This window comes from Herpailurus yagouaroundi, unplaced genomic scaffold (assembly GCF_014898765.1).
Source record: "Herpailurus yagouaroundi ecotype Mexico unplaced genomic scaffold, PumYag 164, whole genome shotgun sequence".
Taxonomy (NCBI): Eukaryota; Metazoa; Chordata; class Mammalia; order Carnivora; family Felidae; genus Herpailurus; species Herpailurus yagouaroundi.
This window is the reverse complement of record NW_024412405.1, coordinates 14,882,562-14,910,385: the sequence shown is the minus strand read 5'-3', so window position 1 is coordinate 14,910,385 and position 27,824 is coordinate 14,882,562. Positions and strand designations below refer to the sequence as shown.

Sequence of the window (27,824 nt, the reverse complement as noted above, 5' to 3'; positions counted from 1 at the left end):
CACAGCTGAGGACCCCTGAGTATAGGAAACCCAATATTTTCTAACAAACTGTGTGTAGCCTGATCAACCCATGCCCTGGAGAGAGACACTCTCTTGATCTTCTAGGACTGTTTGCCATAAAACAATCTTGGAAAGTTAGGCCTGAAACAACAGCCGATACGAGATGTGCAGAACCACCTTGGAAAATTGTCTGTCAACGCTGCTGAGTGAAAATGATCAGGCCCTGTTTCAAGCCACTTCAGTAGTGTATCTGTAATGTTGTCTTAGTAGTATATGGAGGTAGAAGGAAACCGGTTCTAGTTTATTTTTATTGCAGCCACAGGTCATCTCATTAGCCACTGGTGACTTTGTTCATTTGGAAGGCCACCATAGTCATCACACACCTGGAAATCAATAACAGGAAGCTAGAATTGCATCCCAGAACCCCTGGGTACATAAAACTCCTTCTTACCCCTACCTCTGAGTGGTCTAGAAAATTTAAATATTTCTTGACCAACTTTTGCTGGTTATACTTCAGTCAGCCTTGATTGAAACACTGATAAGGAAAAGAATGTCTGTTATAAGGCTAACTATGCTCCCCTTTCTGGGACTCCTTCCCTTGATTTTACTCTCCTTATCTTGCCCCGTTGGGTATAATTGTAAGGAATTGTCGAAGATCCTCGAGAAAAGTTAATAGAAAAAGAAAGTATCTCTCCCTTTCTCTCATACACACTCCACAACCTATAGTCAGCTCACCCTTAGCCTTATGAGCTCAAGGTTTCCACTATCTTGTAGTGTTGGCTCTTTGCCAACTAAATGCTACTAAGCATGGAAGTGTTATACAGGGTCCTTCCATGGAGCCTGTGGACCAAGATCTGGAGATGAGGGCGTGTGTTAGGAACTGAATGTACCTCAGCTCTGGGCCCCTAAGAAACTCACAGCGGGTCTGTGGTGATGCAGGGCAGAAGCATCTACCAGCCTCAAGGGGCTAAGATTTGAGACCTTTGCCTTTTTAATGAGAGCTGCTGGGTACAAGATCTGCTGCATGTGATAGCAGACATTGATTTGGGGGGTAATTTAATGAAAAGTGTAGTACCATGAAAATTTGATTTCGCTGTGTAAACCTAACATTAATTTTTGTCATTTATGTGAACGACTTAGCATTTATCCCTAATTACCATGCAGCACAATGATTATTCATAATACTAAATATGTGTCAGATCAATGTTTTTAAGTTGCATTGATTATAACACTAAAGTCCGCTCATATGTGGTGCTCTATCTTCATTTGGATGGGTGCCTGCTAAAGTATCGGGGCTTTCTTCTTACAGCTTAAAACATTTAGGGTTTTTTTTTTTTTTCTCTCTCTAATGAATGGAGAGACCCATTTGATTAGAAAAGACAAATTTGCAGCCAGTTTGGCTGTGGATCACTATGGGCAGTAGAATCCTCATATCTTGAGGACAGTAGTCAGGAGTAGCAAGAGTGCTGGCATTTTAGACTTTGAGTCCTGTAGCTAATTATCTAGTTCTCTTCTTGTTTTATTTCTGCCACTTCTCTTATTACTGAGGAATGACATAATCGGATCCTAAAATATGCGATGTCTGCCTTCATGCCAACCTAGCAGAGAAGTATACAGTATTCTTGATATGCTGAAATAAATTGAAGTTCAGGAATTAGCTGTGTGGGTGTGTGTGCGTGTGTGTAGAGGGTGGGAAGATGAGTGGTGTAAATTCTTCTTTTTCCTTCTTTATGGATGAGGACTCAGCTTTCTCCTCTCCATTTTTACCTGCTGGTCTGACTTAATTTCTGTGTATTAACCAAGACTACTTTGCTTTAAAATGTGTTCATGTGGCATGGTGTTAGAATGAAGTACCACAGAGTAAGGCTTCTTAGTAGGGTAAGAGGATTCTCAGTGAGTATTAACTCCATAAATAATGGAGCTCAAGGGGAATGCCTAAACATCAGTCCATCAAACACATATGGACGAATATCTACTATGTAGGCAACATATTTGTGTCCCCAGCCCTTGATAGATGAAAGAAGTTTAAAAGAAATTAATTGCTTGTAAGACTTGAACTTGAATAACTGACTACTTTTTGTATGCCTATTGCTTTTTCTAAAATGAAATTTTGGTGATTAGTTAATTTTGAACTTCGTCTTTATTGTAAAGCAGAGTGAACTGTTTAGCCACGTGATATCCAGGATATCCAAATGATCTTCTGGTTTTAAGGTCGGTTTAAAACTCTTTAATCCTGGCTTATAATGGACACAGGAAGCCTGTACTTCTGTGAAACAGAACTCATCAGGCCAGTGGAATTACTGTAGAAAAATGTCTTTTAAATGCTGACGGCTAAACCACGGCCTCTTGAGTTAGCTACAGTCTCTCAGGTGTTCCTGGTAGAATGACGAAGGTGTGCTATCTTTTGTCGAAGAGCCAACTTCTCTGAAGGCTTTTTATTACACGTATGTTCAGTCGGACCCTGAGGCTTCAGTGGAATTATAAAAACTCGGCTCTGGTAGGTAAATTTTTGAAAGAACATATTTATTTTCTGTCTTATTATCTGGGTGTGGTAGGATGACTGCAATAAATATACTGCATATAAAGCGACCGGACAATCAATGTTTTGATACTTTTGTTTTAATTACCGCTGTGTAGAAGTAAAGACTAGATCCAGTTAGCTGTGTAATCGCCTTCGTTGCAAATCATTTCGGTTGTGTAAAACTGAAGATGAGGGGGCTTAATCAGAACATGTGTTATCCATTTGTAATCTGTTTTCAGATGAGGCAGAGTGGCCCCGCTATATCCAGTTTTGAACGCCCAGCAGCTCTCCACTCCAATTACACAAATTACTGATGTGTAAATGCATGTTCCTAAGTGAGAAGCAAGTGAATTTTTCTTATACAGTATTTCATCTTATTTATATATTCTGTAATATAGGTATCTATTATGTGTATGTACTATAAATGCCCTAACTTTGTCAGCTATGAGAGTCTGAGATTTTAGGTTCCTAGAGGACAGTTTTGCTTCTAATTTATTTTAGTCATTTGAGAAAGTGACTTATGTAATTAGAGATTTGGCAAAAGCTTTTTTTCCCCTCGGTGATGGTGGTATTTAAGCTGAGATTTTCTTGGTCTAATCTGTTTTTCCCTATAACTTCATTTATATGAAATTTTAAAACTTTATATATATATTTACATCTATTTTTTGGCATAAGTCATGGGTTTGACTATGCAGTCCTGACTTTTTAATATTTTTTTATTCTTAAAAAAATTTTTTTTAATGTTTATTTCTGAGACAGAGAGAGACAGAGCATGAGTGGGGGAGGGGCAGAGAGAGAGGGACACAGAATCTGAAGCAGGCTCCAGGCTCTGAGCTGTCAGCACAGAGCCCGACGCGGGGCTCAAGCTCACAGACTGCGAGATCATGACCCGAGCCGAAGTCAGAAGCTCAACCGACTGAGCCACCCAGGAGCCCCTTTTAAAAAATTTTTTTTAATGTTTATTTATATTTTTTCAATCTCAGATGAAGTATTTGGCCTGTTATCTAGAGTTTTTATTTTTATTTTTTGAAAATGTAGCTATTGTACATATTTATAGTAATCGCATATTTTTGAAATAAATTAATCTCTTTGAATTATTACCATAGCAATCCTTAGTGCATGCAAATCATTTTTAGTCTCTAGAATGTATAAGTGAATATTTTAATAAAAGAACAAAATAACAGGCAAAAAATGTTGATATGTAGAACTTTAAATTCTATCAGTTACATAGAAGCTGATAACAATTAGTTTAAAGACCTCGGTTAGAATTCCTCCTCTTATTGTGTCCTTGCTCTGAAATACATTGCAGGGGTCAAACACTTACTTATCCTTTTAGCAGAAAATTTCTATTATTTGAATATGGCCAGATTGGCATTTATCTTTAAAACACTTATCAGAAACAGCTTAAATTGAAAAAAAATGGTTAACGTCACAAGCTTCATAATCACAAGATGGGTCTCCTTAAAAGAATCTCAAACCTTAAACAGCATATAGGGATTTCCCTTAACTTACAACTTCTGGCAGCACAGGCAGTAGAAAGAGAAAGCGGTTATTTCCTTGGTGACAATGTGGTAGTTACATAAATGTGATGTACAAAGTGAAAACGTAAATAGTATTTCAGAAACAGAGAATCATCTGAGACCCTGTTGATTATAGTATAGGTGCTAGACATTTTAATGGAATTGTTTCTTAATTACCGAACTCTCTTTGATAGCCATGAAAAAAAATTGGATTGGACAGTATTGATTCCAAGCACTTCTGTTCCTCTTTAGGGATATTCTGAGCTGGCAAAACACATACAGATGGGCAGACAAGACTGCTTAGTTTGCCCTGTGCTGAATTTGATCAATAGGAACCTATTTCTGTATCAAGGAGAAGTAGCTCTGTTAATTTAGCCCTGGAAATCTCATCATTAGATACTCTTGAGTAATACGATTCAAAATATTTTAGTTAAGATAAAAATTGCATGCTGGCATTTTTCACAGTAAAATTTGTTTATCTTTTTTTTTTTCAGTATGTCAGGTGTTTCTTTGGGTTTTTCCCCCCCTTTCCTCAGGAAGAATGCTAAGAGGGCCTTCACTAGTAGATAATACCCCTATTCTACTCTATCTTTGCTGCTAGGTAAAAATTTTTCCTCTGTATTCTGCATAATCTGCCTTATTATCTAGGTGTGGTAGGATGAATACAGTCAGTATTCCACATAGAAAGTGACTGTTCAATCCCTGTTTTGATCCTTTGGTTATAATTACTGCTGTGTAAAACTGTAGAAAACTAGATGGGTTTAGCTGTATAATCAGCATTTTTGACCTTTTTTATAAATCATTTAGGAATGGGGGAAAATAGAATAATAAAAAAAAGAACCATTTTGGCTAATAGCATGGTAGTGCTTTTTCTTTCATCATCATCCGAATGAACACGACTCCTGCCTTTATTCATTCATAAAACATTTACCCAGCCTTACTATGCTCAAGGGTAACTGGTTGATGATTTGGAATCCAGAATACACTGCCTATTAGGAATGTCAAATTGTATTTTCTATTTTAAGCATTTATGCATATAATCACACTTGTAGTAACAAGATTACAGAAGGTGTGTGGATTGCCTGTGTGACATCTGATTGAGGATATTTCCATCTTACAACAGAGCGCCCAAAGCAGTTTTTCTTTGATGTTTTCTGCTCAATTCTTCTAATGGAGCCATTTTTCTGCGTGCTAAAATAAAGTTCAGACTCACTCAAAGAAGTAGGAAGTAATTGAGAAAGGACAAAGCCTTGGCAAGCAGCAGCATTTCAAACTCAAGGTGCTCTGGTTCTGATTTGACTTTCTTTTATAACATTTGGAATAGGTTCTAAGAGACTGTCTTGCCCAATCTGTTACATTTGTCAGGTTCTCAAGACAAAAAAAAAAAAAAAAAAAGATCTTTGAATTGCAGTTTGAGATTTGAAATTCCCAGATCATATTTCCATTTCCTGCTGTACATATTCTGAGGGAGCTGGGATATATTAAAACCATGAGGGAAGTGAAGACTGAGGTAGTCACTGATAAAAATGAAGCAGTCTATAAGAAAGAGGTGGTGTAAAAAAGGGGAGACAATTCAGATTGTATTTGGTCTTGACAGGAGAGACACCGGAACCTGGTGGTAGGTGTTCTGAGATCATATTCATGCTCATCTGAATTGTATTAATTGAATCATAAATAAGGAATAAGAAAATAAATAAATCCCCATAGGAGTCATTAAACAAAGGAAGAAATACACATCCATTTTATCTTGTTCCAAACCCGGAACGCCTACATGACCTCAAAAAAGGGATGTCAAGATCATCATTTCATCATTGAGTTACTTATATAGAAGGTCATCCTGGTTGTTGTATTGGAGAAGTTCTACAAACTGGGAAGGTCATACTGCTTTCAGGGCAGAGTATAAAGCAATAAGGAGAAATACTGAGTATATCTGAAAATACAGGTACAGTTCGAACCAGGCCAGCTTTTATCCCTGACAGTAGGAATAGGCGTGCAGTTTTGGAATAATGGTGGAGTCTGATATTTGTACTGTTGCAGTGTGGCAATGTGTTTATTCCTACATATTCACTGGGATTAAGAGGTGATTTTAATTGTCCTTTTGTTTTCAACAATTCTTGATAAGATTGCATAGTCTGTTCCTTTGCTGGCTTTGGGAACACAAATGGCTGTAACGTTTACCTGAGAATGATGCCTTTCAAGCCATAAAGGGATTGATGAGTGTTCACATTTGCTTTTGTAACTTAAAAATGATAAATTGAATAATAGCATAATTAATATCTATTTTAATTAACTGGTTACAGTGTGTGCATGTATTGGTAAACTATCTTTTAAAACTCAGTGTTTGAAAGTTGCAGGAGTGATTTGAAGTTTGACCTGAGAAACATTTTGAAAGGTTATTTGCTTGATTCTCTTTGTAACTGTAATGATGATTAATGAGCAGATTGGTTTACTTTAAATATGTTTTCAAGTAGCTAAATTCACTATATTGGCATTATTAAAAGCAAGAGTCTCATTAAATTCCTTTACTTGGAGATTGAGATTGGGCCAAGATATTATACCTGACATAACAGCAAAAAAATAATTTCTGTGAAAAGGTATTGTTTTCCCTGGGATTGTACCATTCTTCTGTGTTTTTAACCTAGCCACGGTGCCATTATCAGTATGTGGGAGCAGAAAGCAAACCCAACAATGGACAGAGAATTCTGGCTTCAGACTATCAGACATTTACTAGGAATTTAAACAAAGCAAAGGAGTTGAACTGTGAAAGTAATTTATTTGTTTGGAATTCTACTTGTTATTTAAGTTTGCTAATGGTTTTATATATAGGAAAGTTTTTTTTTGTTTTTTTTGTTTTTTATTTTTTGTTTTGGTAACTAAGCTTCATTCTGGAGCACTTTCCTTCTCAAGGCTCATATGTATTTTTGTAAGATCCCATAATGTTTGTAAACATGTATTTAGTTGGTTTATATTCTCTGAGCTCTAGGGTTTGGGAAACACACTGCTGTTTTCAGACTTTGACCTCAGCAGGGTCACACAGCCATTGGCGTGGTTCATATAAGCTTTAAGACTAGATGCTGTGTGATTGCAGATCCATTTGTCTTTCTTCAGAGAAATATGTGTGCTTGGTATTGATTTTTTATATCTTTATACTTAGCAGTAAACTACGGGAGGCCATTACTTCACATAACAGTGGCTTTAAGAATTAGACAGCTCATATGACTCTAAATTCAATTTGCAGGCAGTTTTCAGTTAAGGAAAGAGGTCTGGCAGTGTGCCTGCTCAGCACAGGCCTACTTGAATTCCCTCTCTTTCAATGGGGAGGTCAGAGCATCTTGTCAAGAAGTATAACTTATGTTCAAATAATGCATGTGAGCTGGACATCTACTGCCAAAAACAAGCTGCCTGGGGGCAGAAACAAACAAAAAAAAGCATCATAAGTGCTATTGAACAACTCACTGTAGGCTTTTAATTATCTGAGATTTACATATGCAACTCTACAAAATGGGAGATACACCCAATTAAATGACAGTAAATTTACTTTGCTGCAGAATTCAATAATTTACATCTTGGTTTCCCTGCATTGCATTAATTACCTAGTTGGTAGCAGATTAAAAAGCATCTGGGTAAAATTTAACCTACATATATTCAAATTAACTATAGTGATTGATTTATCTGTATATTTATTCACTCATTTATTCATTATATTTATGTGCTAGACATTGGGGATAAGAAGATGTGTAAACAGATATATACATAGCTCCTGTCCTTCAGCGCTGACCATTCAGCAGGAGTGATAAACACATAGGTAAATGTTATAATGTGTTGTGATAAGGACAACAACATGTTTGGTTGTACTATTCATTAATTTATTTGAAAAATATTACTTGAACCTCTACCATGTGCCAGAGTAGACATGGTCTCAGAAGTAAGGGCAGTTTGAATGTTGTTAGAAGAACATAGCCGCTGGGATATCCATTTCTGTTGGTATAAAAGACCACCTGATTAAAAGAACCATAGGCTGGTGAAAATGCATTTTTAAAAGTCTTTTAACATGCATTGCTGAATGGAACACAACATGAATCGGAAGAAACTACAGCTGAAGTAAAAGTTGGAATTCTGCAAGGTGGATGAGCTCCAAAGCTGGCTTTCACCCTGAGGGGTTCTGCCAAATCCACGAGACCTTAAACCTTCACATCAGGGCCAAGTGGCTTGCCAGATGGTCAGGGAATGTGTAATACCAATGTTACATATAATCTTTCTAAGAATATGGAAGAGGGAGCAGTTTCAACCTTATTATGTGAGGCAAGCAAAACGTTGGAGGCAAGGAAGCACATAGATAAGAAGATAGAAAAATTATAGGCTATTCTTCTCATGAATATAGATGCAAATACCTAGTTAAAGTTGTAGCACATGAAATCTAGCACATCTAAAGAAGATAGTATATAATGTTATCTCAGTAATGCAAAGTTTACTTAATATGAGGAACTTGATTAATGTAATAAGTTACCCAAACACATTGAAGAATTTCTTAAAACTCCTAATGGATTCGGGAAAAAACAAATTTGATAAATTTCAGCATCTATTCATGACTTAGAAAGAATAATTCTTGGTAAACTAGGGTAATGAAACTTCATTATTTTGGTAAAAGAAACTTCTACAAAATGTACAGCAAAACATCCACCTAATGGTGAAATGCTGGAAGCACTTTTTATTTTTATTTTTTTTATTTATATATGAAATTTATTGTCAAATTGGTTTCCATACAACACCCAGTGCTCATCCCAAAAGGTGCCCTCCTCAATACCCATCACCCACCCTCTCCTCCCTCCCACCCCCCATCAACCCTTAGTTTGTTCTCAGTTCTCAACAGTCTCTTATGCTTTGGCTCTCTCCCACTCTAACCTCTTTTTTTTTTCTTCCCCTCCCCCATGGGTTTCTGTTAAGTTTCTCAGGATCCACATAAGAGTGAAACCATATGGTATCTGTCTTTCTCTGTATGGCTTATTTCACTTAGCATCACACTCTCCAGTTCCATCCACGTTGCTACAAAAGGCCATATTTCATTTTTTCTCATTGCCACGTAGTATTCCATTGTGTATATAAACCACAATTTCTTTATCCATTCATCAGTTGATGGACATTTAGGCTCTTTCCATAATTTGGCTATTGTTGAGAGTGCTGCTATGAACATTGGGGTACAAGTGCCCCTATGCATCAGTACTCCTGTGTCCCTTGGATAAATTCCTAGCAGTGCTATTGCTGGGTCATAGGGTAGGTCTATTTTTAATTTTCTGAGGAACCTCCACACTGCTTTCCAGAGCGGCTGCACCAATTTGCATTCCCACCAACAGTGCAAGAGGGTTCCCGTTTCTCCACATCCTCTCCAGCATCTATAGTCTCCTGATTTGTTCATTTTGGCCACTCTGACTGGCGTGAGGTGATATCTGAGTGTGGTTTTGATTTGTATTTCCCTGATAAGGAGCGACGCTGAACATCTTTTCATGTGCCTGTTGGCCATCCGGATGTCTTCTTTAGAGAAGTGTCTATTCATGTTTTCTGCCCATTTCTTCACTGGGTTATTTGCTTTTCGGGTGTGGAGTTTGGTGAGCTCTTTATAGATTTTGGATACTAGCCCTTTGTCCGACATGTCATTTGCAAATATCTTTTCCCATTCCGTTGGTTGCCTTTTAGTTTTGTTGGTTGTTTCCTTTGCTGTGCAGAAGCTTTTTATCTTCATAAGGTCCCAGTAATTCACTTTGGAAGCACTTTTTATAATCAAGAACAAGATAAGAATGCTGACTATTGCCACTTATATTCAATGTTACTGGAGGTGTTAGCTAATGTAATAAGACAAAAAAATAAATAACTGAGAAGCAGAAACAAAACTGCCATTGTTCAAAGGTTTCCTATCTAGGAAACTCAAAAGATCTATAAATAAAATGCTAAAATTAATTAGACAGTTTAGTAAAATGCTAGATATAAAATCAAGATATAAACATGAGTTGCAATTATCTATGTGAATACCCAGGAAGTCAGTGTAGCAGCATATATAAAGTAACAAGAAATAAATCTAACAAAAATTTTATAATATCATATTCCTATTTAAATGATGTGTGAGATTAGAACTAGGGAACAAATATAGAATATCATAAATTATATTGGAAAATATTAAAGAAAATCTGAATAAATGGAGAGTTCTATCATTCTTCTAGATAGGAAGATGTTAATTTTTCCCATGTTGATTCAATGCCAATTTAATAAAAACTTCAACAGAGTAGTATGTATTTGTGTAACTAGATAAAGTTAAAAATTTTTTGTTTGAAAAAGGAAAGTACAAGGATTGCCCAAGACACTCATGAAGAATAAGTAAGCGAGGCAAACTCTTTCAGATAATAGAGCTTAGTTAAGTTTATATTCCAATTTAGACAGTGTACAGGGTTGGATATATAGAACTATGAGGTAAAATGCAGAGCACCCCACTACACAAAGGCAATGTATGAAAACTTTATCAAGAGAACATTGCAGAAAGGGGTCAATGTAAATAGTAATAAGGCAGATAATTAGTTAAGCATATGATAAGATTGAAATCGGGTGCCTATCTTCTTATGAGGAAGCCAATTAAACGGATTAAAATTTTGCAAGTGAAAGAAACACTACAAAACGTTTAGAAGAAAGTAGAAGATTATATTTTTATGACCACAAGATAGAAAAATATTTCTTAAACAAAGATACAAATAATGCAAGGCACAAGAAGGCAAAACCCTGAAGTAAGGATTTAACTTGACCATATTAAAGTTGAAATATTCTTTATCAAAAGATACTGTAAGCAGAGTGAAAAGACAAGGGGGAGCCAGCAAGCTAGCAACATGTACAACTGGCAAATAACTAGTATCCAGGTGAAAGAACTTCCTCAAGTCAGTAAGAAAAGATAATCTAATACAACAATACGGGGGGAAAAAGGAGAAAAAAAGAGAAAATTAAAATACTAACAAACATCTTATAGGATGTTAAATAATATTATTACTCAGAGAAATGAAAATTAAAAACATTAGATACCATTACCTCCCCACGAAAGCTGCCAAACTAAAAAGTGTTGTGAGGTTGTGACTGCAGTGGAGAACGCTCATTCACTTTTGGGATTTCTTAATAGTAACTTTCAACACTCACACACTGTCATGATTCTAAATGCCACTTTTTAATATACATCTTAGAGAAATGCTTGCACACTGTTGTACAACAATGTTCATAGCATCACAGTTTGTAATAGCTGCTCTTGAGAGACAAGAGTAGAGCATACAAATAACTAAATATTTATTACATTATGGAAGGAGAGGAACCAGTTTTCTAGACCTAACTATGTAGTTAAATAGTTTCAGCAGAATTTGATCACCTACTGGAAGGTAGCAGAGGACCTATCTCCTGGAAGGTAGAGTAACGGAAAGTGAGAGCAGTGGAGTGATTTCTAGTTCTAATTTGGCCAATGATGTCGATAGTGGTGCCATTGACCGTGATATTTTTCTCATTATTGCTATATATGTTTTCTTAATTCTAAAAGCATATATAAAAACAATGTATATGTTTCTCAATATAAAAACAAAACATAGTCATCCACAGTATCTATAATAAACATACTGTGATTTAAGCAAGACAATGCACACACACCAGGCACACACACACAGATCCTCAAATGGCAAAGCTGATTTAAGAAGACGCTCCAACTCAAGAGTTATTAGTGTTAAAACTATACATACCCACCAGATTGGCAAAAAATAAAAAAATTGGATAACACTAAATATCAGGTTGTAGATGGGATTCTCATTTACTTCTACTGGGAGTAGGAATTTGTATAATACTCTGGAAAACACTTTGGTATTACTTAGTAAATTTAAACCTACACATAACTCATGAAACTAGAAAATTCACTATTAGGTGGAAACCCTAGAAAACATTTGCATATTTTCACCCAGAAACTTGCATAAAAATATTTTTAGCAGCAAAACATAGAAACACCCCAAATAGCCATTGGCAGTAGAATCAAAATATACATGGGGGCTTACTCATTTCTCGAGTACTGCGGAGCCATGAAAATAACTGAAGAGAAATGACACACACCATGTTTTATTCTATTCTATTCTATTCTATTCTATTCTATTCTATTCTATTCTATTCTTTAATGTTTTATTTATTTTTGAGAGACAGAGAGAGACAGAGCATGAGCAGGGGAGGGGCAGAAAGAGAGGGAGACACAGAATCCGAAGCAGGGTCCAGGCTCTGAGCTGTCAGCACAGAGACTGACGCAGGGCTTGAACTCACAAACTGTGAGATCATGACCTGAGTTGAAGTCGGATGCTTAACCAACTGAGCCACCCAGGCACACCACCATGTATCATTTTAAAACGTGGTAACAATTATTTGATGGGACGGGGCACATGCATTACACATGAAAGCTTCCTGGTCATAGAAGAGAAGTGTGGTGCTCCCTGAGTGGAATTTGATTTTTCTATACTTCTTAGCAAGAAATGTTAGGGGAAAAAAGTTAGAAAAAAATGTAGTATCACTGGAAGGTAGCTTCCTTTATTTCAATTATTTTGCCTTTATATATATGTTTTCTGTTTGTTCTTAATGACTCCTATTTACAAGTTGAATGGGAGACAAAATTATTGGACTCAGAGTGAAATTGAAGTTTTTTGGATTTTTAGCTCCCCCCCCCCCCCCTTAACTTGACATCATACCCTGCTTTTCGTTTTTGGGTAGAGAAAGAGGTACAATCTGGGTAGATATTAGGTGGTCTGTCTAGGGTCTTGTTTGCATATTAGTGGTTGTACTTACCAGTTTTTCTTGGATCTCTGGGTCTACCATGTTTGCTGGAATTCAATTTGTCACACGTGTAGATCTCATTGGCGTTGTTTATGATACGTTTCAAAATATGATTATACTTTCCAACTGTCCTTGTGTTCTATTTGCCATTATTCGAATGGTATTTCTCAAGCATCTCCATTTGATATGATGTCAAAGGAAAAAGATGGCAAGGAAACTCAGAGGAATGCCATATTGGCAGCTGGCAGCAACCTCTGCTTAAGTTTGTTCTTAGTCCTGTGTTTCTTTAATTAGTCTCATAGGAAAAGAAAAACAAGATCATGCTTCAAGATGGGATATTTTTGGAATTCTTATTATTCTTTTATAATTGTGCCCCTGGTCATTTTATATCTTTACCTTTGTAGAGTTTCTAATAAAAACCAGAGTCTAGGTAGATTTAATTTAATAAACATCTACCGTGTACAAGGCATTGTTTGGGCTACACAAATATACAGGGCCTGCACCTTTCTTCAAGGAACCTATAATTCAAAGGGACAGACAGCCATGTTAATGATAATAGTCACTAAAAATAATGTGGCAATGAACATGGGAGCACAGATACCTCTTTGAGGTGTTCATTTCATTTCCTTTGGGTATATGCCCAGAAGTGAGATTGCTGGATCATTTGGTAGTTCTATTTTAATGTTTTGATGAACCTGAATACTGTTTTTCATAATGGCTATACAAATTTACATTCCCACTGGGGCACTTGGGTGGCTCAGTTGGTTAAGCATCCGACTTCAGCTCAGGTCATGATCTCACGGTTCGTGTGTTTGGACCCTGCATCAGGCTCTGTGCTAACAGCTCAGAGGTGTGCTAACACCTCTCTCTTCCTCTTTCCCCCCACTCTCACTCTGTGTCTCTCTCAAAAATAAATAAACATTAAAACAAAATAAAAAAATTTATATTACCACCAACAGTGTATAAAGGTTTCCTTTTCTCCACATCCTTACCAAAGCCAGTATTTATTATCTTATTATTTGGTAATAAGCATTCAAAGGTGTGAGGTGATATCTCATTTTGCTTTGACTTGTATTTCCCTGATGATTAGTGATACGGAGCATCTTTTCACATACCTGTTGGCCATTTGCATGTCTTTTTAGAAAAAAAAAATCTGTTCAAGTCCTTTGCCATTTTTAAATTGGATTGTTTTTTTCTGTATATTTTGGATATATATTTTGAATTAACTGTTTATTAGATATTAGGTTTGCAAATATTTTCTCTTAATCAGTAGGTTGACTTTTCATTTTGTTGATTTTGGCTTTTGCTATGCAGAAGCCTTTTGGTTTAATGTATTCCTGGTCACTTTTTTTGCTTTTTCTGCCTGAACTTTTGGTGCCATTATAGCATTTTTCACAATAGCTGAGGTATTGAGACAACTGTCATTGTCAGATAAATGGATAAAGAAATTGTGATATATATATTCTATAATATATATCTATAGATGTATCTATATCTATAGATATAGATATAAAATTCAGCATTTAAAAGGAAAGAGATCCTGACATTTGCAACAATACAGATGAACCTGGAGGACGTTGTGCGAAGTGAAATAAGCTGGACACAGAAAAATGCTACACGATCTCACTTATATGTGTAATCTGAAAAAGTTGAATGCATACAAGCAGAGAACAGAATAGTAGTTATCAAGGGTGAGGAGGTAAGGAAAATGGAGAGATGTTGGTCAAAGGATCCCGTTATGTAGGAAGGTTGCAGTTACGTAGGATGAATAAGTCTAAGGATTTAATGTATAGAGGATGACTATAGTTAATAATACTGCATTGTATACTGGAAATTAGCTGAGAGTAGATTTCAGGTTCTCTTACCACATAGACACAAAAAAGGTAGCCATTTGAGGAGATGGATATGTTATTTAGCTTGACTGTACCAATCATTTCACTATGGATAGGTGTATCAAAACATCATGTTGTATACATTAAGTAGATACAATATTTATTGAAAATAATTATTATTATAAAAATAAGTGATAACATGGGGTGCCTGGATGGCTCAGTTGGTTAGGCACCCAACTCTTGACTTCAACTCAGGTCAGATCTTGGGGCTTGTGAGATGAAGCCCTGCATCGGGCTCTGCACTGATGGCATGGAGACTGCTTGGGATTCTCTCTCTCTCTCTCTGTCTCTCTCTCTCTCTCTCTCTCTCTGTCTCTGTCTCTCTCTCTCTCTGCCTCTCCCCCACTTGTGCGCTTGCTCTCTCTCAAAATAAATAAATAAACATTAAAAAGAATAAGCGATAACAACCACAGAACTAATTTAGCATATCCTTTATGATAATCAGTTTCTATGTATTAACTTGCCTAGCCTTCGTAATAACTACATCACATGGGTACTACTTGGCACCATTTTGCAAAGAGGAAATTGAGAGAGGGAAGTCAAATCATGTGCCCAAACTCATACAGGGTACAGTCAGAATTTTAAAACTGAGTAGCCTAGTTGAAGACCCACTTTTTGTACTCACCACACACATGGTATTTAAGTTCACTGCAAAATAAAGCGAAACAAGGTTGATGCAAGGGCTAGGTATGGATTGAGAACAAAACTAGTCAGTGTCAAGGTTCAAAATGAAACCCAGGAATTTGGAACTGACTTCATTAAAGACCCATTCCTGGAATGGTGTATTTAGTCTTAGTCAGTCCTGTGTTTCTTTATGTTGACACCCAAGGGCTGTGTCTTCCTAATGATTAAAACTTCTGTTTTCTTTAAAGGTACCTTTTTGTTGACTTTTCCCAGCAGCTATTTGCATTCTAAAATGTCAGAGATTGCTGCACACGATCCTAAATGAGAACTTCAAGCCTTAAGTTTGAGAAAATGACAAATGAGGCTTAGAAACAAATGCACAAACAATGTATGGCGTGATGTGCTAGGCATCGTGAATGGGCATTTTCCTTATAAATTATGAGAAGTCCCAGAAAGCCAGAAATTGGATGTCTTTAAATTGAAATAAGTGTGAATAAGAAGAGAGAAATTGAACTGATGGGACATTTATCTGGTTATGTGGTCATTTAATTGAATGATTTTGTGTGGTCATTTAAATTTTATTTAAAAGGCTACACACACACACACACACACACACACACACACACCCACCCACGGCGATCAATCAGCTCCTTTTGCTGTAAGGAAAACAAGGAAATTGAAAGAAAAAAGGCATGCTACTACAAGGCTGTATTTGAGTATTACGTCCTACTGCAAGTTTAAGTTCACTCAACACACACATGCTGGAGCAAGGGGTGATCAAAACAAGGCAAGTGTACTATGTAAATATACTATAGAACCCTGTATACAGACACTATAGAAGCTATACTTGAGAATTTTAGATGTTTTTTTAAGAAGTAAAATATTTATCTTGTATCTTTGGCATCAAATGTAAAATACAACAGTTCACAGGAAGACACACCTTCACTGAATCTCCTCTCTTTGGCAACACCTGAAAAAGATGATTTCGATCGCTTTTCCATATCGATCCCCTCCACGTAAGCTAGTAAATGATTTCAGTGCCACTGTTTTCTTTTTGTTTATTCATGTCTTTTACTAGAGGAAAGAAATATTTGCTAATGGAAGAAACAAAGCAAAATATTTACACCATGCTGTGCCTTTCTTTTTGACAAGGGCAGATGTGGTAAGGAAGCTTTCTCCCTCATAAAATTGTTTACACGAAACAGTGGGGGAGAGCTACAGAAAAACAGTTTTCTTTAGCAGCTGGAGGTTGTCTGAATAGAGTCTTCAATTCCCATGCATGTTTTGTAATGCAGATGTCTTTGAAAATGGTCTTGCCAGTGCACCTTAAATACATTTTAGAATTATTTTACCATGAAATTAGTTTTCTCCATCATTGGCTTAGTTGAATCCCACCCCCCCCTTTTTTTTTGATCAATGCTGGGACATTAAAAATAAAACCCTGGCTGCACATGCTATTTTTGTAAGTTCCTATCAAAAATCCGTCCTGCAGCAGGCTAGTGTGCCTTGAGAGTCAGGTCATTATTGCAGCTTGGTTGTTCGGTGTCCCGCTCCTCCACCTCTCACCCTGAGGCTTAGTTCTTCACTTCCACCCCTGCCACTGGCCTGCATTTGTATATTTATTATATTTATTATACGAATAAAGAAGGAGAGGAGTTTCAGGAGAAAAAGTAGCACCAAACTGTGTTGCAACTGAATGAGTCATACCTAATATTGGTGATTCGAATAGCCCCTCACGGCTCAGAGATCATTCTTGGAAACTAGCTGGTGGTGATGACATTGGTAGCTATGGTGGTGGTGATGGTAGGGATGGTAGTAGAGATGGTTTACTGCTGGTGATGATGGGGATGGTGGTAGTGGTGATGGTGATGATGGTGGTAAGGGTGGTAATGGTGATGATGATGATGGGGATGGTGGTAGTGGTGGTGGTGATGATGATGGGGATGGTGGTGGTGACGATGATGATGATGGGGATGGTGGTGGTGGTGATGATGATGATGGGGATGGTGGTGGTGGTGATGATGATGATGGTGGCAGGGGTGGTGATGGTGATGATGATGATGGTGGCAAGGGTGGTGATGGTGATGATGATGATGGGGATGGTGGTGTCGGTAATGATTGTGGTGGTGGAAGGGGCATAGCAGTGGCTTACAAACACCAGGTTCTAGGAGATGTATTTAGTACGATGCTTTTCTTTACTTCTACGTTCTGCTCATTTCACAAGTATTCTCTTCCTCTGCTAATATTTTCCTGTGTGTAAAAATACAACTGATTACACCAAGGGAAGTCTTTATTGGATATACTGTATGCATATGGGAAATTCTTCAAAGTCAACAAAATTAATTTTCAATTATTTGTTTGGTATACATTCAGTGCCCTTGAGAAATGAGACTTGTAAAAAGAAAAACAATCGTGTAAATTTAGTAGAGTTGAACATCTCCCCATATTCACTTTTCCAATTGCTGTTATACCTGAGATCCTTGTCTCTGTGTCATTCATTGCTGGTTGTTACATTTTTTTTTTTCATTCCATACTTTGAACTATGAATCTATTATGGAAAGATCATGTTGGTGAGGCACCGAGCATAAATAAGTTAGGAATAGTAATTAGTTTTCAGGCATTCCATTTGAGGATGGCAATGCATTTCCCCCCAAAATAATTTCCTTCCAAGCAGTTGGTTTATAATAAACTTGCATTTTCTGAGTGGCCTGTCTTTATCTTCTTGACACATTATTTCCTAATTTCATTGTACCGTTCCTTCTGTTCATCAATTCCCAAAAAAGATAGCCCTTTCTAGATACATCAGCCTGTGTCCTCATGTCTGGGATGTGAAGGCTTTCCTACTCAGACAATAACAACATAACAACAAACAAGTTTTCAACTCCATCCCACATACCTGCCTCTTCCATAGGCATGGATTTTAAAGTATGGTAAGTGTTGTCGTCCCTTGTTCCTACCTCCCACTCTTCTCTTCAACCCCTGTGGTCTGGCTTGTCCTGACCACTCCTCAAAATTCCTCTCAATATTGGCCAGTGACCTTTTTGGCTCAACTGAGAGGCCATTTCTCAGATTCCTACTGGCCACCTAAATGGCATTTGACCTCATTGACTACACCTTCTCTGGTAAAGTATTCTGCTTATATTCAGCTTAAATGTAAGTTCCTCCAAGATGACTTTCTGGATGCCTCTATGTGTGGGAAAGTACTCCCCTACCAACTGCATTTCCGTCATAACTTGGGAACTGTTCAAAAATGTCTATTTATGGGGCGCCTGGGTGGCTCAGTCCGTTAAGCGTCTGACTTCGGCTCAGGTCATGATCTCGCGGTACGTGGGTTTGAGCCCCGCGTAGGGCTCTGTGCTGACTGCTCAGAGCCTGGAGCCTGTTTCAGATTCTGTGTCTCCCTGTCTCTCTGACCCTCGCCCATTCATTCTCTGTCTCTCTCTGTCTCAAAAATAAAATTCAAAAAACGTTAACAAATTTAAAAAAAAAGTCTATTTATTTATCTGTCCTGTTTCTTTGTTACCCCTCATGCCATGCACATGTATGGCACAGAATGGGCACAATTTTCCTCAAGTTTCTTTTGGTTTCAAGTAACAGATCTTTTCTTGAGCTTAAGCAAATGGAGGATTTATTATTGTGATTCAGAGTCACGTTTTGGGTTAATAGGCAGGAAGTGCGCCAGGCTTTGCAGAGACTGAGAATAGGACAGACAGCTGTGGGCACCAACGCAATTTATCTTGGATGTCCTCTACCCTCCAAGGCCAAATAGCTACTGGTTTCTGCTGCTTTCTGTGTTTTGGCTCCATTTTTTTTCCCTCTGCAGACAAGCTTTCCCTGCTTCTTGGCTTCCCTGTCCCTCCTCTGACATCATCACTTTTTGTCCTTATCGCCAGGGGAGCAGAGACAAGTGGTAGAAACATGGTGTCCCATGAGGGGGCATGGGCTGCTCACCGTGGAGGGGACAGGAGCCAGCCAGGTGCTCCAGCATAGGTCTCTTTCATTGTTCACTTAAAAATGTGGTGAATGATTGAACATCTACCTCCCAGCATTCTCTCATTTCTTTTTTCAAAAAAAAAATGTTTATTTATTTATTTTGAGAGAGAGAGTGTGGGGGGCAGGGGGTGGGTGTGGGTGCAGAGAGAGAGAGAATCCCAAGCAGGATCCATACTGTCAGTTCAGATCCTGATATGGGGCTCGATCCCATGAACTGTGAGATCATGACCTGAGCCAAAATCAAGAGCTGGACGCTTAACTGCCTGAGCCACACAAGCACCCCTTCTCTCATTTTTTTAAGCAATCTAGACTCCCCAAACACAAATATTTCCCACCAAAAAAAGTAGGGAGAATGAGTACTTCTCAGTACTTCGGTCAGTCAGAGTAATAAATAATGTATTGCTTCAACAAGGTAGAGTAATAAACAATGGTCCAAGTCTCAGGGCTCACAACATGAATTTATTTTTCTTGCTCATGGGTCTGTAGGAGCTGAGGTCTGGCTGATTTTGGCTGAGCTTGGTTGGATTTGGTGCAGTCAGATTTGGGTCTGCTCCTTTCAGGAACTGGGTTGAGAAGACAGAGGCTACCCAGAGCTTGCTCCCCCAAGGCAGAATCCTGAGCAGATATGGGATGCTTCAGCAGGCCTGGGCTCGGAAGGGGAAGTTGTCCTATTGTTTAAAGCCAGAGAGGGGCACTTGGGTGGCTCAGTCAGTTGTCTGACTCCTGATTTCAGCTCAGGTCATGATCCCAGGGTTGTGGGATCAAGCCCTGTGTCAGGCTTGGCGCTGAGGTTCTTTCTCCTCCTCTCCCCACTCTCTCTAAAATAATAAATAAATAAATAAATAAATAAATAAATAAATAAATAAAGCAAACAGGCATGCCAGACACAGGGCAAACTGAACTACCACAATTCTAAATTCCCTAAACGATTTCAATGAAATTTTAATTTTTAAGGTGGAGTTCAAATTCCTTAGCCAGGTGTGCTAAGTCTGTAACTGCCTCTGGCTGATGTCTGGAGCCTCATTTCTCTTTCATTTGTCCTCCAATTTGTTCAACCTATCATGTTGTATCATGCCTCTCATTGCATGCTACTCTTTTGGACTTTCCTTCCGTTCTTTGTCTAGCTAACTCCTATTTAACCTCGAAAACTAAGGTCAAGAAAAGACTTCTTCCCTGTAAGCCCTCCATGATTCCATTAAACATGGATTGATGCCCCTTCTCTGTGATTCTTAGCACCTCGGGTTTACCTTTATCATTGCACTTAACCCTGGGTGCCTTATCATTGCCTTCACTATCTGTTCCTTTAGACCGAGTCGAAAGGGCTTGAGGCAGTTACTCAAGGGCTATGGGAAAACTTTAGTCGACTTGCATCCCCAGGAACTAGTGCAGTGCCTGACACTTATGGGCATTCAATCAATGTTTGTAAAAGGAAAGGAGAAGAATAACAAGGTGAGAGGGTGGAAGGAAAGGAGGGAGGGAGGAAAGAAGGAAGCAAGGAAAGGTCGTGGTACTTGTGGGACAGTTCATTCACTGGGTTCATCTAGTAAGCATATGCTAGGAATGTAATTAAGAGATGCTAGACCTTAACCGATACATCGTTAGCTCTGTTTTCTAGGCAACGTTCTTTCATGGACCACCTCTAAAGAATTAGTACTGTAAGCACATGCTTAAATCCTAAGTCCCTTTCCAAAGCCAAGTTTGTGCCCTTCCTACTTGTCTGTGAATATTTTGTGGCTTCTACCTTGCTTAGCAGTGTGTGCATGAATATGGGCATGTTTAATTACACAGGCGCACTCTTGCCCTGCTATTGACTGATGCATAGTTAAATGCACAGGTTTGTGTAGCCCTGCTAGAATGCTAATTAAGGAAAGAAGGACTTGGTTTTTAGTTAGGCATTTTCTTCTTGGTAAAACAAAGGGCAGTGAATGTAACCCAGGCTGAGTTCCCTCATATTCTAGGCATGTATTCAGAAGAGTTTATCTTTATCTGAGCTTCTCTAGGACCTAAGTGACTGCATGACACATCATGGTAAATAACTTCTTAAAAAAGTATATGCTGACTTGTTTTAGAATGCGTGTGCTGTTTAAAAATAGGTAGGGAGTTTGACACACACCTGATTGCCTCGGAGATGGAATTCAAAGTGTCTGGCATTGCAGCCTCTTCCGGGAAGGTTCCTCGTCACCTCACCTCTTGTCTCCAGCTGCTCAGCAGCAGTTAGGTTACAGAGGCAGCATCCAATTACTCAGAATATCTGCCCCTGCTCTTGGCAGGGACTTAAACTTCCTAGCGTTTGCAGATGATGGATGGCACTTTGTGTAAAATGGCCATTTCTTTAGAATACTGGGAGGTTGAATCCGGAAGAGGGTAGGTCGTGGTTCCCACAGGACAGCAGATCTGAGAATGTGGCCAGATGAAGTCAAGAGGCCATTGAGTGAGGGCCATGGTGTGATTTCTTCAGAGTCCAGCGAGGACAGCTTGCTCACAAACGTGTTGGCTGCAGTTTACTAAGAAAGAATCTCATTGTTTCCTCAATGTGCATTTCTTTCTGGTATGCTGCTCTAACCCAGTGGAATGGAAAGGGCCTGGCCAAGTGTTGTGAGCATCCCATGTTGTTGCATGGCCTCCCTGAGAACTACAAAGGAGGGAAAAGTTGCAGAAATGGCTGTCAACATACAATGGGTGGTGAAAATCAATGAGAGGAAAATGGCCCATTTTTGCTTCATTGATTTTTGCTGGTCAATGAATCCTTTTCATTTTATGTACACCCCTCTTTCAGTATTTTTTCCCTGGTGGGCACATCTTAATGTCAGTGCTCTGCATCAAGTGGGGAGCTGAGAGTGACAGTTCCTTGAATCACAGAAGGCCGTTAGTGATGGCGATGGGTAGGTTTGCAGAAGAGCTCGGGGAGATGAAACCGAAGCTTGGAGAATGTGATGCTTGCTCCTAATGTTAGAGAGAGTGTCGGTTGCAGGGGGCGGATGGAGGGGCTGGGGTATTAGGGTTGAGTAGGTTAGCTTAACAACTGCAGTGATTGTGTCCAAATGGATAGAAAATATTGAAAGGGCAAGAGGATCAGTGACAGATGCTGTAGATAAAGAGCACATGTAGTGCCCTGGGAAGTGAGTGGTACTAAATCTGTGTGGGCCTAATGATAGGATTTCAGAGGTACCTTTGGCCAAACACAGTTACTATATTGATGGTTCTATGTGAATGCAGAGAAGAAGAATGGCATTTGGTTTACAGTGATGCAAGTTTAGTGTAATTAGTAAGTTAATCGTGTTTTTGGTTACCACCCTAGGTGGAAGAATAATTTGGCTATCCTGGAGAAAAATCAGAAACCCAGAAATCGTGACCTCTCCAGAGTGTTTGCACCAGTGAAGTCTGTTGAAATTAATGAGAAAAAGATCAAAAGAAACTTATAGTAACCTGCAACAATTATTATCTCTAGCTAGAACTTGTTTTAGTTATTCCTTTCAAATAAGCGGTGGATGGCTCTTCATATTTTTTAACTTTCAGGTGTGAAACTGAGACACAGAATATTTTTAAAAAATGATGTAACATCAGATAGATGCTAAATACAATGCTTGGATGAGAGCGCAAAGCCCTAAACATTTTGTCTTCGATTGGCTACTGAAACATATTACCTTGTAGGGAAGCAGTTGACAGTTATAGGAATCTCCTCAAGTAGAAAAACCAAGGTTCAAGGCTAAATTGCAACTCTCTTCTCACCAGTGAGGCTATAGTTAAAATAGACATTTTAACTTATAGTTTGCATTTGGAAATTCCTGCTCCCATAGTTAACACTAAAGTGTCCTGAACATTCTTGGGATTACAATATATTCATTTCTCTGGGCTCTCCTTACTCTTCAGGCTTCTACTTTTTTGACCAGAAAGGTGGGCAGTTACTTAAAAGCCTACTCTCTCATCCAAGCAATGCCTTTTAACAGGACAGTAAGTGCTTATGTAGCTCTGGGCATATGAAACAGGGATGACAGGCGGTGGATAGTGGTTATTAAAATAGGTTCCATGAATGCACGTTTTCCTTACAGCCTTGGGCGCTAATACAAACATAATAGTTTAGTTGCTTGATAATAAATATGTAGTGTGTTCCTTAAGCTGGTTGTTGCAAGTTTTCTTTTATTTCCCTGGAAACCTCTGCCTGCTCTTTGACCATCAGCAGTCTGTTAAGGTCCATGTTGGCAGAAGCTGTGTGGTTACAATATGGCCCTGAGAAAACAGCAGTGTTACCCATCAACCAGTTTTACAAAGAGAAAATGAAGTCCGGGACTGTTCTAAATGTGTTTTGCTAATGGTATGAATTGTTTAATTAGGGACTTTACTCATCCAACAATGGTTGCAGAAAAAAAGAAAATCAGATGAAATCATTGTAACTTTATCCCTTGGTAAACCCGTTAAGACACAAAGACATCTGTGGTCTATTCCAAAATGAGGAATTCAGAGTTGAGATGAAACTTAGGGTAATTAGCTTACCTACATTTAAAAATCTTCATCCACGAATGGCCAAAAGGAGGAAATGCAGGAAGAACCATGAAATAAAACATAACCTCACTTGCTGAGGTGCACAGTGACCTTGGCTAGTGGTAGATTTTTATTTGAAGAAAACAAACACCATCTGAAAAGAAGAGGTAGCTATCCTTTTGTTGAAAGGAATGGAATGTGCTTCTTCATAGCTGGTGAAAGCTCTTAAATTTAAGGAATAAATCTGACACAGACATGAGAAAGAGAGGCTATTTTCATCTTTGGTGGAGCCTTAACACTCTAAGAACACAGATAATTAGGTTAATTTCCTCTATAGCTTACTCAGGATCCCTAGACAGATCCAATGATGGGTTGACCAAGATGACAGGGGACTAGGATGTGAATCATTCCTTGAGACTGTTTAGCACCTGTGGTGACATTAGATCTTATGAATGTTGCCAAATGTGGCTCACTGGGATGGGATATATTTGTGGCATAGTATCTTGGACCATACTTTAATCATCAGAAAGGGAAATATATTCATGCTGTTAATGAGGGGAAACCAATCTCTGAGGAAGAGTTCATATCAAAGGATAGTGAAATGAAGCTTACAAGGATAACACCTTAATTTGATAGTGTCCTTGAGTTCCCCTAAATAATTCAGAGAATTTTGCACATACCGAGGGTTGGAGTAAGTTATAAGGAGGAATTTCCTGAAATTGGGTTGTTTAATATTGGACATTAGTTACATGAGGAAGGTTAGTAACTGTGTGTGTGTGTGTGTGTGTGTGTGTGTGTGTGTGTGTGTGTGTGTTTAAATCAACCTTTAGTAAAACATTGGTCATGTAACATTTCTTTCTATTTCCCTCAAGAAGATCCAGAGTCTAATAGAGGCCAAGTCTCCCTCATGTACCACACTCTACCTAGACCTATGGGAAGGTTATTCTTTGGAATTCTTGACCAGCAATAGCGTCCATGATACTGTTGCCTCATCTAGTTTATACAGAAGGCTGGGGGAGGTGGGGGAGAGATAGAGGAAGACGATAGAGATATAAACCGACTTTTCATTTTGGTCATCAGATTTCTGTAGCAACAAGAATCTCACGTTACACAAAACAGAAAGTCAAGAAATTACCATGTCCTTTAATATGCGACCATACTGTATGCTACATTGACACTTGTGAGATTTTTAGGTTAAAAAGATAAATGCATTTATGTATTGATAGGGTCAGCTTTTTAGAGCAGCAGAGCTCCCGTTTATGCATGCATGCCCTTACGTCTGGTCTGGTTCAATCAAAAGAGTGGCTAATTTTCATGACTAAAATGCAAGTCTCATATACGCCGAAAACAAAATTCTATGCTACCAATTTGCTACATGATTTATTAACGGCAACAACAGCAGCAAAATAAAACCCCCCTCTCTGTGCCTGGGTACTGAGATGGCCTGAGTATGGAAGAGACTGGTTTTTCCTCCAAGAAATTTTATTCTAATAGGTGTGCCCGGTAGTTTGTAACTAATTAATTCTTGTTTAGAGAGAAAAATTGCACCTAGTTCAGCGCCCCAGGCCTCGAACGGTGGGCACTCAATCAATGTGTGGCGAATGAATGACTGATGTGGACGTTGGAAGACCTGGAATTAAGACTTAGTATTTCAAGTGAGGATGGATTGCTCTGTCTTATTTGTGTTCATTAACAGCCTGCTTCTTCTTGGCCAGGAATATAAAAAGGGACATGTGCAGAGAGGAGTTTCAAGGATGACAGGGGAAGGGGAGGGGACGTGGAAAGCATGGGGAGGAATGACTGGGGTCTTAAGAGGCAAAAAAGGAAGGAACATTGGGAGTAGCTTAAACAATAATGCATTTATGAAAAACATAAAGGATGAGAAAGACAGAGGAAGCCAGCAGGGGAGTTGAGTAGAAGTCCATTATCGCCCGCATAGTTCCCCGGACTCATTTCTAGCCTAATTCTTTCCTCTTTGCTCCTGCTTGAAATGGAAGCTGATCTCACTTTCAAGTGCATTTCCATTGCTGCCATCAGACTAGTTTTTATCTGATCAATAATAATAATAACAACAGGAATAATATTATACCTAGCATTTATATTTAGCATTTGCTTTGTGCCTCTCATTCCAGGGCTGTTTTATGTTCACAAGTCCATTGTTTACAACTCCCTAATGGTGATGCGATTACTCCATTGGAGTAATGGAGTAATGGAGTTTCACAAATGGAGATTTGGGGGCTGAGAAAGATTCGGTTTTTCGCCTGGGGTCACAGTTTTCAAGTGATAGAGGAAGAATTTATTATTATTATTTTTTAATATAATTTATTGTCAAGTTGGCTAACAGACAGTGTATGCAGTGTGCTCTTGGTTTTGGGGAAATAATTTAAAGCCAGCTTGGTCAGACTTTAAGTCCTTTCTCTTTCCTTTTTGTTCTATGCCCAAGCTAACAGAGAAGGGAATAATTGTGGAGAAGGGAAGCGGGGAGCGGGGTGGGGGTGGGAGCCTCGGATTTAAGCATTCAGTTATTCATTTTTCATTTGGCAAATACTTGTTAAAGGTCTATTGTGTTCTAGGCCTTTCAGGGACCTCTCACTCTAGCAGAGGAGTGTCAAGGAGACAGGCGATTGTTTATCCCAAAGAAGTGACCTGGGTGAACAGAGGTTGACTCTGGAATACTCAGTTCAGCCTTAAGAAATCAGAAGAGTAAGTGTTGCCTAAACAGGTTCCTGAGAAATTAGTCTAGAGAAAGTTGAGTGAGGTGGACAACAGTGTTCTAAGAAGAAGGACTAATGAGTCTGCACCATGGTAATTCAAAGGACATCAGATATTTATAGGACTGAAGCATGGAGAGTGGGATGTCAAGAGATGAGGCTGAAGAGGTAACCAGAGGGCCTTGAATACTATGGGAAGGAGTTTGTGTTTTATCCTCAGAGCAACTGGGAACCGTTGAATGGTTTTAGGTAGAGGAACAAAAGGTTCAATTTGCACTTTAGAATGATGACTCTAGGTACGTAAGAGATGGGTTGGGCCTGCCCATTCTGCTTCAAGACCAGAAGCAGGAAGACTTGTTCCACTGACACAGGTAAGAGGGATGATAACCTGATTTAAGGTAGTCACAGTGGTTAGATTTCAGGGGATTTGAAAAATGGAAGTAAGAGAACTTGGTGATTAGTAATATGGACAATGAGACTGAGTCAGATTAAACCAAGTACATTGCTCTAAAAAACAGCACCTAGATCTCTGGAGTATAACAAAAACTTGTTTTTCTCTAGTGCAGAGTCCACGTAGGTCCAGGCAACTCTTTTAGGCAATTGTCCTGCATGCTCAGTGATCTAGTGGCTTCAACCTGTGTTAGCTCTGTCTTGACACTAGAACTCCTCGGCCATCACCTTGATGGGGGCGAGGAAGACTTGGAGTGTGGTGAGCTTTTCACTGCCTTAACCCAGAAGTGACCCACTTTCTTCTGCTTCCATCTCATTGGCTAGAATGAGTCACATGCCCCCCTCCCCCAAATGGCAGGAATGCACAGCATTGTCTACCACAAGGACTAGTAAGTTCTGCACTTGAAGAATTATAAGGACATAGGTACATGTGTGTGGAGAGAAGAGAGTCTAGTGTGTGTGGCAGCAGAGGATTAACTTTCCAAGTGTTGGGCTGATTCATGAGATGGGAAAGGTCATGCGGGTCTCGGTGGCTTTTACGGATTTGGCTGCTTTGTCCTGAAGGCAGTTGATGTTTATTAGGGTGTCTGTTTGCATATCACGAGGTCCTCTAGGCTTCTGGTTCTTTCCCTCTCCATCTCACTACTCCCCACTCCTATTCCTGCCCACCTTCTGCCATCCTGGCATCAGTGTCCCTTTCTAAATGGTTTATGGGGGAGTTTTGTGCAATACTGGGAGGTGACTCACTTGCCGTCCTCAGTCCTTGTGTGGACTGTCCCAGGTTGTAGGTTCATCTGAGTGTGGCCTCAGTGTACTC

General features: G+C 38.9%; 1 protein-coding gene across 1 annotated transcript in view; it reads left to right on the top strand.

The window, feature by feature from the left end:
• The window catches only part of HS6ST3 (heparan sulfate 6-O-sulfotransferase 3), a 670,224-nt gene that overhangs the window by 339,615 nt on the left and 302,785 nt on the right, over positions 1–27,824 (top strand). The gene's annotated exons all lie outside the window — the stretch shown is intronic.